Consider the following 7,872-nt stretch of genomic DNA (forward strand, 5'->3'; position numbering starts at 1 on the left):
CAGGTGCGGGCAGGGCGGGCCGGGCCCCGGGCCGGGCAGGGCTGGCGGCGCTCCCGGCTGCTCCCCCCGACCCCTCACGGGGCAGAGAGGGTGCCCTGCCTGTCCGGGGTGCGGGCAGGGTGCCCTGCCCGTCCTCCTGCCCTCCGGGGTGCCCTGCCCGTCCTCCTGCCCTCCGGGGTGTACGCAGGATACATTCTACCTGTCATCCTGCTCTGCCAGGCGCAGGCAGGGTGCCCTGCCTGTCATCTTCCCTCCAGGGCGCAGGCAGGGTGCCCTGCCTGTCATCCTCCCCTCCAGGGCGCAGGCAGGGTGTCCTGCCCATCCATCCCTCTAACCCCGGGGTACAGGCAGCTGGAAGGAGGCTCGGGGTCCCCTTGCGAACCACCCCGGCTCCCGAGGATGAGGCTGGGTGTGCGGCCGGCGCGGTGCTCGTGGGATGATCCGGTTTTCCCGGCTCCTGGGCTCGGGGTGTCACCCCTGCAGAGCCGCTGCCACCCGGGAAGTTACCGGCCTCCGTTACCGGCCTCACCGGGAGGACACAGCTGCTCCGGCATCCAGCACCACCATCCGAGTGGCCGCAGCAGCCCAGAAATTCAGGAAAAGCAGACAAATTTTGCCACGTGAGAGCAAAATCCAGAGCAACCGTCGCTGTCAGGGCCACCTGGCACCATCGCTGGCGCGTGGCTCACACGAGGCCCCGTGGCGCGAGCCACGCCAAATCAAAGTGAAAAAAAAAACCCCAAAATACCAACCCCAACCCAAGTTGGGAGTTTCCTCGCGGTTCCCCTCTTTGTCTCCATCGTGGGGAAAGAGCTTAATTAATGTCTGCGGAGAGCAGGGAAAGCTTTGTGTAATTGCTAGGTATTATTATCGGCGGAGCGGAGGGTGATCAGCGGGGTGGGAGGGACAGGCACAGCCCACCTTCTTTGTATAAAATGAGGCATATCCGAGGCGGTTTTGCTTCCCAGCCAACGAGCTGCCTGCCGGGAGAGCTGTTAACTTGCAGCAGGCAGGAAGGCAGCTGCCTGCGAGGGCTGTCAGGCAGCTTCGCATCCCCGCTGGGACCAGGCAGCATCTTCAGCACCTTCAGAGTCTCCCCCTCGCTATAAGGCTGCAAACGGTGCCCGCTTTGTCTTTGCTCGTCCTGGTAATGTCGCAAACGGCCACCCCGGGCACGTGTGAATTCACGCACACGCGTGTGCAGAAGTGACACCGCTTTCATTTTCTGCATCTGCAAAGCACAGTTTTGCATCTTGAGGAGCGGGTTGAGGGTGAGAGGGAGATGCCGAGGAGCCCGGCCAGCCAGGGGGTTATACCGAGGCTTGGAGAGCGGCCGGCCACGGCCTGGTTGAAGTACAGAAACTTTGAAATAATGCAAATATAAAGGCAACCACAGTTGCTATTTTCAGGCCCTGCTGAGTGGAGGGGAGGGGGCCAAGGAATGGACTTGAAAAGAACAGCAAATGTGGAACAGATGCGGTGGAGCGCTTCGTTTCACGTGCAGAGTTGTACCGGTGTGGAAAAGCTGTGCTGGGAAGGGCAGGAGGAGGAGGAGGAGGAGGAGAAGGAGGAAGAGCGGTGGGGGCTCGCAGGAAACCATCACACCTCCTCCTGCATCGCGGCTTTGTCACAGAGGTGGGTTGTGGATGAGAACTTGTCTTCTCAGACCGGCTCGATACCACTGGGAGAACAGGGCCACGTGTGCCGAGAGGTGATTCCCCAGTGCTCTGGCCCCTGGGTCACCATTCCCACCGTTCCCAGTGTTCCCAGTGTCACCACTGCTCAAGGCAGGAGCAGGCAGCGGAGAGGCAGCCCGGTGCCTGCTGCGGCTGTAAATGCCAGAGAAGGTGTTTGGGGATGAAGCAGTCCAAGCCATTGAGCGTGTAAATTAAATTGATACAGACCCCAGGAGGAGGAGAGGGGGGAGAAAAACAATTATATAGCCAGGATCAGGCGGATCTGGGGGCGCAGACTGCCTTACCGGGCTTCCCACAGAGACCGTTTCGTTTGGCACGGCTGCTCTTTGCATCGCCTCTGCCCCGTTCCCGCAGAGGGCAGGGGCTGCAGGCAGCGGTGCGGGCAGGGTGGGAGCCTCTGCCTCCTCAAGAGGGCAGGGAAAAGTCAAGGCAGCTTTTAGCAGGGCTGGCAACCCTGGGCTCACCCCCCCGCCATGGGCAAGGGTGAAATGGGGTGACCCAGCGAGGTACCACCTGGGACAGGCACACATGTGCCTTGCCTCCTTCTTGCTCCTCGGCTCAGTGGGGACTGCTGAGTGTCGCCGTGGAGCCACATCCCTCTGGCTTTGTGCCCCCAGAGAGGCACAGACCGGGCTCCACAGCCCCCCACGCCCCCCGGCCCTCTTGAAGCCCCCACTGCTGCCATCAGAGCGGTCCCCGGCCGGGCCGTGTGCTCAGCGAGGTGCTGCCATCCTACGTGCACTCCCGACATCGCTTCTCCGGCCTGAAGTGCTGGTGTTGAGAAAGAAAATCTACCCAGAGCTGCCCTGGGTCTCCCCTGTGTCTGCCAGGATGCGGCCAGCGTGGTGACCCCCACCCATGACCCAGCATTGGTCTCGGGTACCCCCAGTGAGGGTCAGCGCTGGCTCGAAGACACCTGGGCTCATTAAAAACACCAGGAATGAGCAAAAAAAAAAAAAAACAACAAAAAACCTTCTAAGAGGAAAAGCAGAACATCATCTGATTTTCTGACTGCAGATCCTCGCAGGGATGTTGGGACCACTTTGCTTGTCCTGTGGGTTGTTCATGCCTGAATCCAGGACCGTGCCCCTTGCCCAGATCAGGGCTGGTGGATCAGACTCTTGCAGAGCGAGTAACTTTAAAACACGTATTAACCCAGCTGGCTGCAGCAGCACCTCTCCAACTGCCGACGCTATTAGAATAAAATGGATGCTGGGTTTGCAGAGCCTCTCCCACGTGCCGCTGGCTCTGGAGACATCTCAAAACCCCCTGCTAAATGCTGAGCGCGTGGGGCTGTGTGGGGCCAGCACCAGCATCTCCTGCGGGGGGGTGGTGGGATGCTCAGTGCACGGGACTGGGAGCGACTGGGAGGGACTGGGAGCCCGGACTTCAGCCCACTCTGCACAAAGACAGGCAAGGGAAAGAGCACGACGGTGATGCCCAGGGTGGGAGACCCAGCACTTCCACGTCTCCCAGGGCTTTATGCTGGGATAAAGGATGGCAGCTGGGTCCGGAGCCTGCAAACCCCCGCGGCAGCTGCTCCATCCCCTATTATCCTGGGAGTCAGGGTGGACAAAGCCCCTCGGACCAGCTCGGCGCTCCTGCATCCGCAGGACGGGCTGTGTGGGGGCTCTTTTGGCTGGAGCAGAGCGATCCCAGAACAAAGAGAGAATCGCTGCTGGTTTGTGAAGCAGCATCCGGGCCAGCCCCAGCCCTCCTCCCCGCGCGCTGGCTCCGCAGCCGGGCCTCTGATTGGAAACTGGAGCCTGCGATGACTGTGAGAGCCATGAATTATGCTGATGGCTTTTTGTATTATTTTTTTCCCCCCTCCCTGTGCTTGAATGGGGGGGGGGGGGGGGAAGAGTGAGAGAAAATCTTAACAGATTTAATTTTAGATATGGCGAGAAAGCAAAATGGCTGCAGCGCAAAGAGGGAAGGTTAACAGAGGAAACGCTTTTGACTGCAGAGAGAACCGAAGCTCCTAGCAGCCCTGAGGCTGCTATTTATTATTTACAGGGTCCTGTTGGTGTGGGGAGCATCTCTCGCAGCGAGCCAGCCCGAGCCAGGGGGGTCGGGTCCCTGGGACACCCGCGGCCCCATGGAGGGCAGCGGGAGATGCAGGGGCGCGGGGTGGGACTGGGGGACCGCAGGTTGTTGATGAAGCTGTGTGGCTGCGTAACCCCCAAATCCCTTCTTCGTTTTTAAAAAAAAGCATCTTCTGACGGGCAGCGAAGCAGCTCATTTTGTTTGGGGTGTTTGAAAGTTTTTACTGGAGCCCCCTGCTAACAGCCTGTGCAAACACAGAGCCTGGAAATGTTGTGTCAGAACTTTCCCTTCCAAAAAAGGCCCAAGCGAAATGCTGCGAATATTTCGACATGTTTCTGCAGGGCTTGTTTTCGCAGCAAAGCTGTTTGTGCATCCAGGTGTGGAAACAGCACCAGTCGACCCGAATGAGATGGGGGGGGCTCCAAATGAGAGGAGGCCATGGAGATGCTCGGGGGGCTGGAGCACCCCCTGTGAGGACAGGCTGGGAGAGTTGGGGGGTTCAGCTGGAGAAGAGAAGGCTCCGGGGAGACCTTAGAGCGGCCCCCCAGGGCTGAAAGGGGCTGCAGGAAAGGGGGGGGACTCTGGATCAGGGAGTGCAGTGACAGGACGAGGGGTAATGGGTTTAAACTGACAGAGGGAAGATTTAGATCTGATCCAAGGAAGAAATTCTTCCCTGTGAGGGGGGTGAGGCCCTGGCACAGGTTGCCCAGAGAAGCTGTGGCTGCCCCCTCCCTGGAAGGGCTCAAGGCCGGGTTGGACGGGGTTCGAGTGGTTGCTGCTGCCCTGTGGGGCTGCCCCACTCCTGCCGCTCGCTGCCTGCACTGCCTGCCCTCCCTGGGCTCATCACTTGAGGGTTCCCTGCCCGAAAATGCTGTCTCCCCGCTTCCTCCAGCCCTGCCAGACCCCCGGCCCTACACCAGCCTGTCCCATGTGCCACCGATCCCGGTGTGACCCTGCCTGGGTGCTGCCTGCGCCCGGCGTTGCTGCAAACGTGGCACCGCCACGGTGAAAACAGCAGCTCTGCAGCTGTACCTGTGTCCACCCTGCTCCACCCTTCCCGGCTCCCTGCCGTGCCCGCTGGGCTCGGGAGCGTTTCTGGCTCTGGGCAGGCAGGACCCCGGCGGGCATCCAGGAGCTGAGAATGAGGACCCAAAAATGAAGGAGGTAATATAGGGGGAAAAAAAAAAAAGGCAATTATCCCTGCTCTGATACTTTCTAATTAAGGGAACTGTCACCCTTATTAAGAGGCCATTAATTCATTGTCATAAGTCACCGCCAGAGTGCAAGTACCAAAAGAGGGCCTGGGTGATCGGGAGCGGAGCAGCATCCCCTCCTCCTTGCGCCGCCGGCTCCAGCGCCGTGTGAGAGCTGATCCTCGAGGCCGCGGGGCTGCTCGCAGCTGTCTGCTCCCCGCGCCGTGGCTGGTGCTTCAGGGAGCTGTGAGCTCTGCCGTGGTGCTCAGTCCCGGGCAGGGATGAGCCCATCCATCTCCACCTGCATCCCCGTGCTTGTGAGCTCAGCCTTGCGCGGTCCAAGTACATTTGTGGTGCAAAGGATGCGGTGATTTCTCAGCAGAGATCAACTTTTGGCCACCCTGGAGGAACCAAACCCCCAGGGAGCTGCCAAAATATCCCCAGCCTTGTGGTTAAGGCCAGCGTTTCCCCCAGCATCACCTCCCACTAATAGCCAGCTCCGTCTCCGACAGCCTCTCATTATGCATTCCGCATGGAGGGCCCTGCATCAGCTTAATTAACAAGGTAAGAAAGACGGGACCTTTGAGGAAACCTTAATTATATTATCCATCTCACCCTGAGTGGCACCTGATCCATCCCAACACTGTTCTCAAGTTCATTAGCAATGAATCAAGATTGATTAGTCCTGGATGTGCAGTACGGATGCGCCGGGGCAGAAGGCTTCTGCTGAGATCACCGCGAGACCCCGCCTGTCCCCAAGCCCCATCCTGTCCCCCGGTGCCAGGCAGCTGGGATGGGGACCAGGGGCCAGGGCTGGGATGAGGCTGTTGGAGCATCCCAGGAGCAGCCGTTTCGCTGCGCCCCCCCGGCTCACACCTCCCTGGGACGTTCTGATTCACCTGAGCCCCCCGACCAGGCTGCCGTGCCCCCACTATCCACACCCTGCTCTCCTTCCCCGGGGCTTGTGTGGCCCTGACATGTGGCGCGTGCCACCAGCGACTGGGATTCCTCCTTTTTTTTCTTGCTGCGATGCATTCAGGTGCGCACAAGTCTCCAGCGCAAGAACCCTCATAAGGAGCTGCCTGAGAGCCCCAAAAAGGCGACAATTCCAGGCGGTTTTTAATCCCCCCCGGATGCCTGACGGGAGGACAGGCTCCTAATTAAATCAAGCGTGTAATCTGCCGGGGACTGGTGTTCGGATTCAAACTGGCCTCGGTTCAGCAGAGCCCGTGGCAGGCACTGCCGTCCCTCTCTGCTCAGCAAATCGTGTCCTGGAGCTCTGTGCAGCCGGGGAAATCGGAGGCTGCGCTCGCAGCCGAGCACGGATTTCTATGTTGGGGGAACAGGGATCGTTTCCTGAATCAGAGATGCAATCAGCAGCGTTTCAGAGCTGGAGGTATCTGTATCATCAAGCCAGGCTCAGTAATTACTTGGACAAATTAGGCAAGCATTTTCTTTGTGCAAATGTGTTGGCTTTTTTTTTTTTTGTTGGAAACTTGCTATAATTTACCCCTCTACCACTGGGGAGGGATTGCTGGATTTTTTCTTTATCAGACAAAAAGGTGCTGGCCATTATTTCTGATGCTGGTAGCTCATTGTCCTGCTTGTAGCAAAAAAAAAAAAAAAAAAAAAAAAAAAAAAAAAAAAAAATCACCACAGGCAGAAAAAGTTAATCAGAGTCAACAAAGTCGCGCGCTCTCCGATAGCTGCCACCACCGTCCCCTTCGCCCCGGTGCCGTGGCCCGTAGCCTCCTGCCTGCTGCATGGGATTGATTTATGCTTGCTGGTTTCTTCTGTTTAATTGTTGTCTGGTTTTAATATTACATGAATCTGCACCCGATTCATCTGTGTTTCATTGTCTGGCGCTGTTTGTTTTGGGGCATTGCCTGGAATACACTGGCAGATAAGTGCTACACAAATATAAGGTATTTTTCTTGTTCGGTAAAAGCTGAGGAGTGACCGTGCTGCCTCTTGGCCCGGAGAGGAGCCCGAGCACCCGTCTCCCTCCAGCACCCGGGGGTCCTGGTGCAGCACCTGCCAGCCCAGGTGCGCCCGGGACCCCATGGGGAGGACGGTGCTTCCTCGGTGCCACCGTGCAGGTGGATTTTGCTGCGTGCCCAGAGCCACTGAAGGCAAAGCTGAGCTCAGGGCTGGCCTGGATGGTCCCTGCTGCCCTGGGCACACCCTGGCCCTGGGTGCCCCTCGGACACTGGTCCAGAGCCAGAGCAGTGGCCCAGAGCCAGCCTGGAAGGATTCTCTGCTCTCATCATCACCATCCTCACCAGGATGAAGGCACAGCCAGCACAGACCCCACTGGGGCAGGGGGCTGGGGGGCAGGATGGCATCCTCCTGCCTGCCCCATGGACATCGTTCCACCCATCCTGCTGGGTCTTGACAACCTCAGGTGGATCTGGGAGGGTCTCAGAGGACACAGAGCTGCGCTCTGGGCTCCGTCCGGGCAGGCTGGTGGGGTTTCTGCTTTCTTCTGTGCCTCCTTCCTCCTGTGAGGATGAGGAGCCCGAGGGAGCAGGGGCACAGCCCAGCACGGGTGGACATGGCACGGGAGGGGGGTCCCACAGCCACACACCCCCTCAGGAGCACAGCGAGGGGCAGCCGGGCTTCGGGGGAGGACACTGAGGGACCCCTGCCTTTGCAGGGGGGGTCAGGGACAGCCCCAGCACCTCTCCCTGCACCCCGGTTGCATTTCAAGCAAACCCACCACCGACTGGCTCGTGAGCACAGCCCGGAGCTGGAGCCTGGAGGAGCCGTTTCTCCCCCGCGCAGCTCCGAAGCTCTGGAGAGAAGCTCAGCATCTCCCTCTAACGATGCACCTCACCCGCAGCCCGACTCCCAGCAGCCGTCCCTCTGCTCCTGGGGATGCTCCCCCGCTCCCCGGCCACCCCACAACCCCACCTGCCCCCACCACTGCTCCTGCT

Source organism: Athene cunicularia, assembly GCF_003259725.1.
Source record: "Athene cunicularia isolate RWA chromosome 20 unlocalized genomic scaffold, athCun1 chr20_part1, whole genome shotgun sequence".
In the NCBI taxonomy this organism is placed as follows: Eukaryota; Metazoa; Chordata; class Aves; order Strigiformes; family Strigidae; genus Athene; species Athene cunicularia.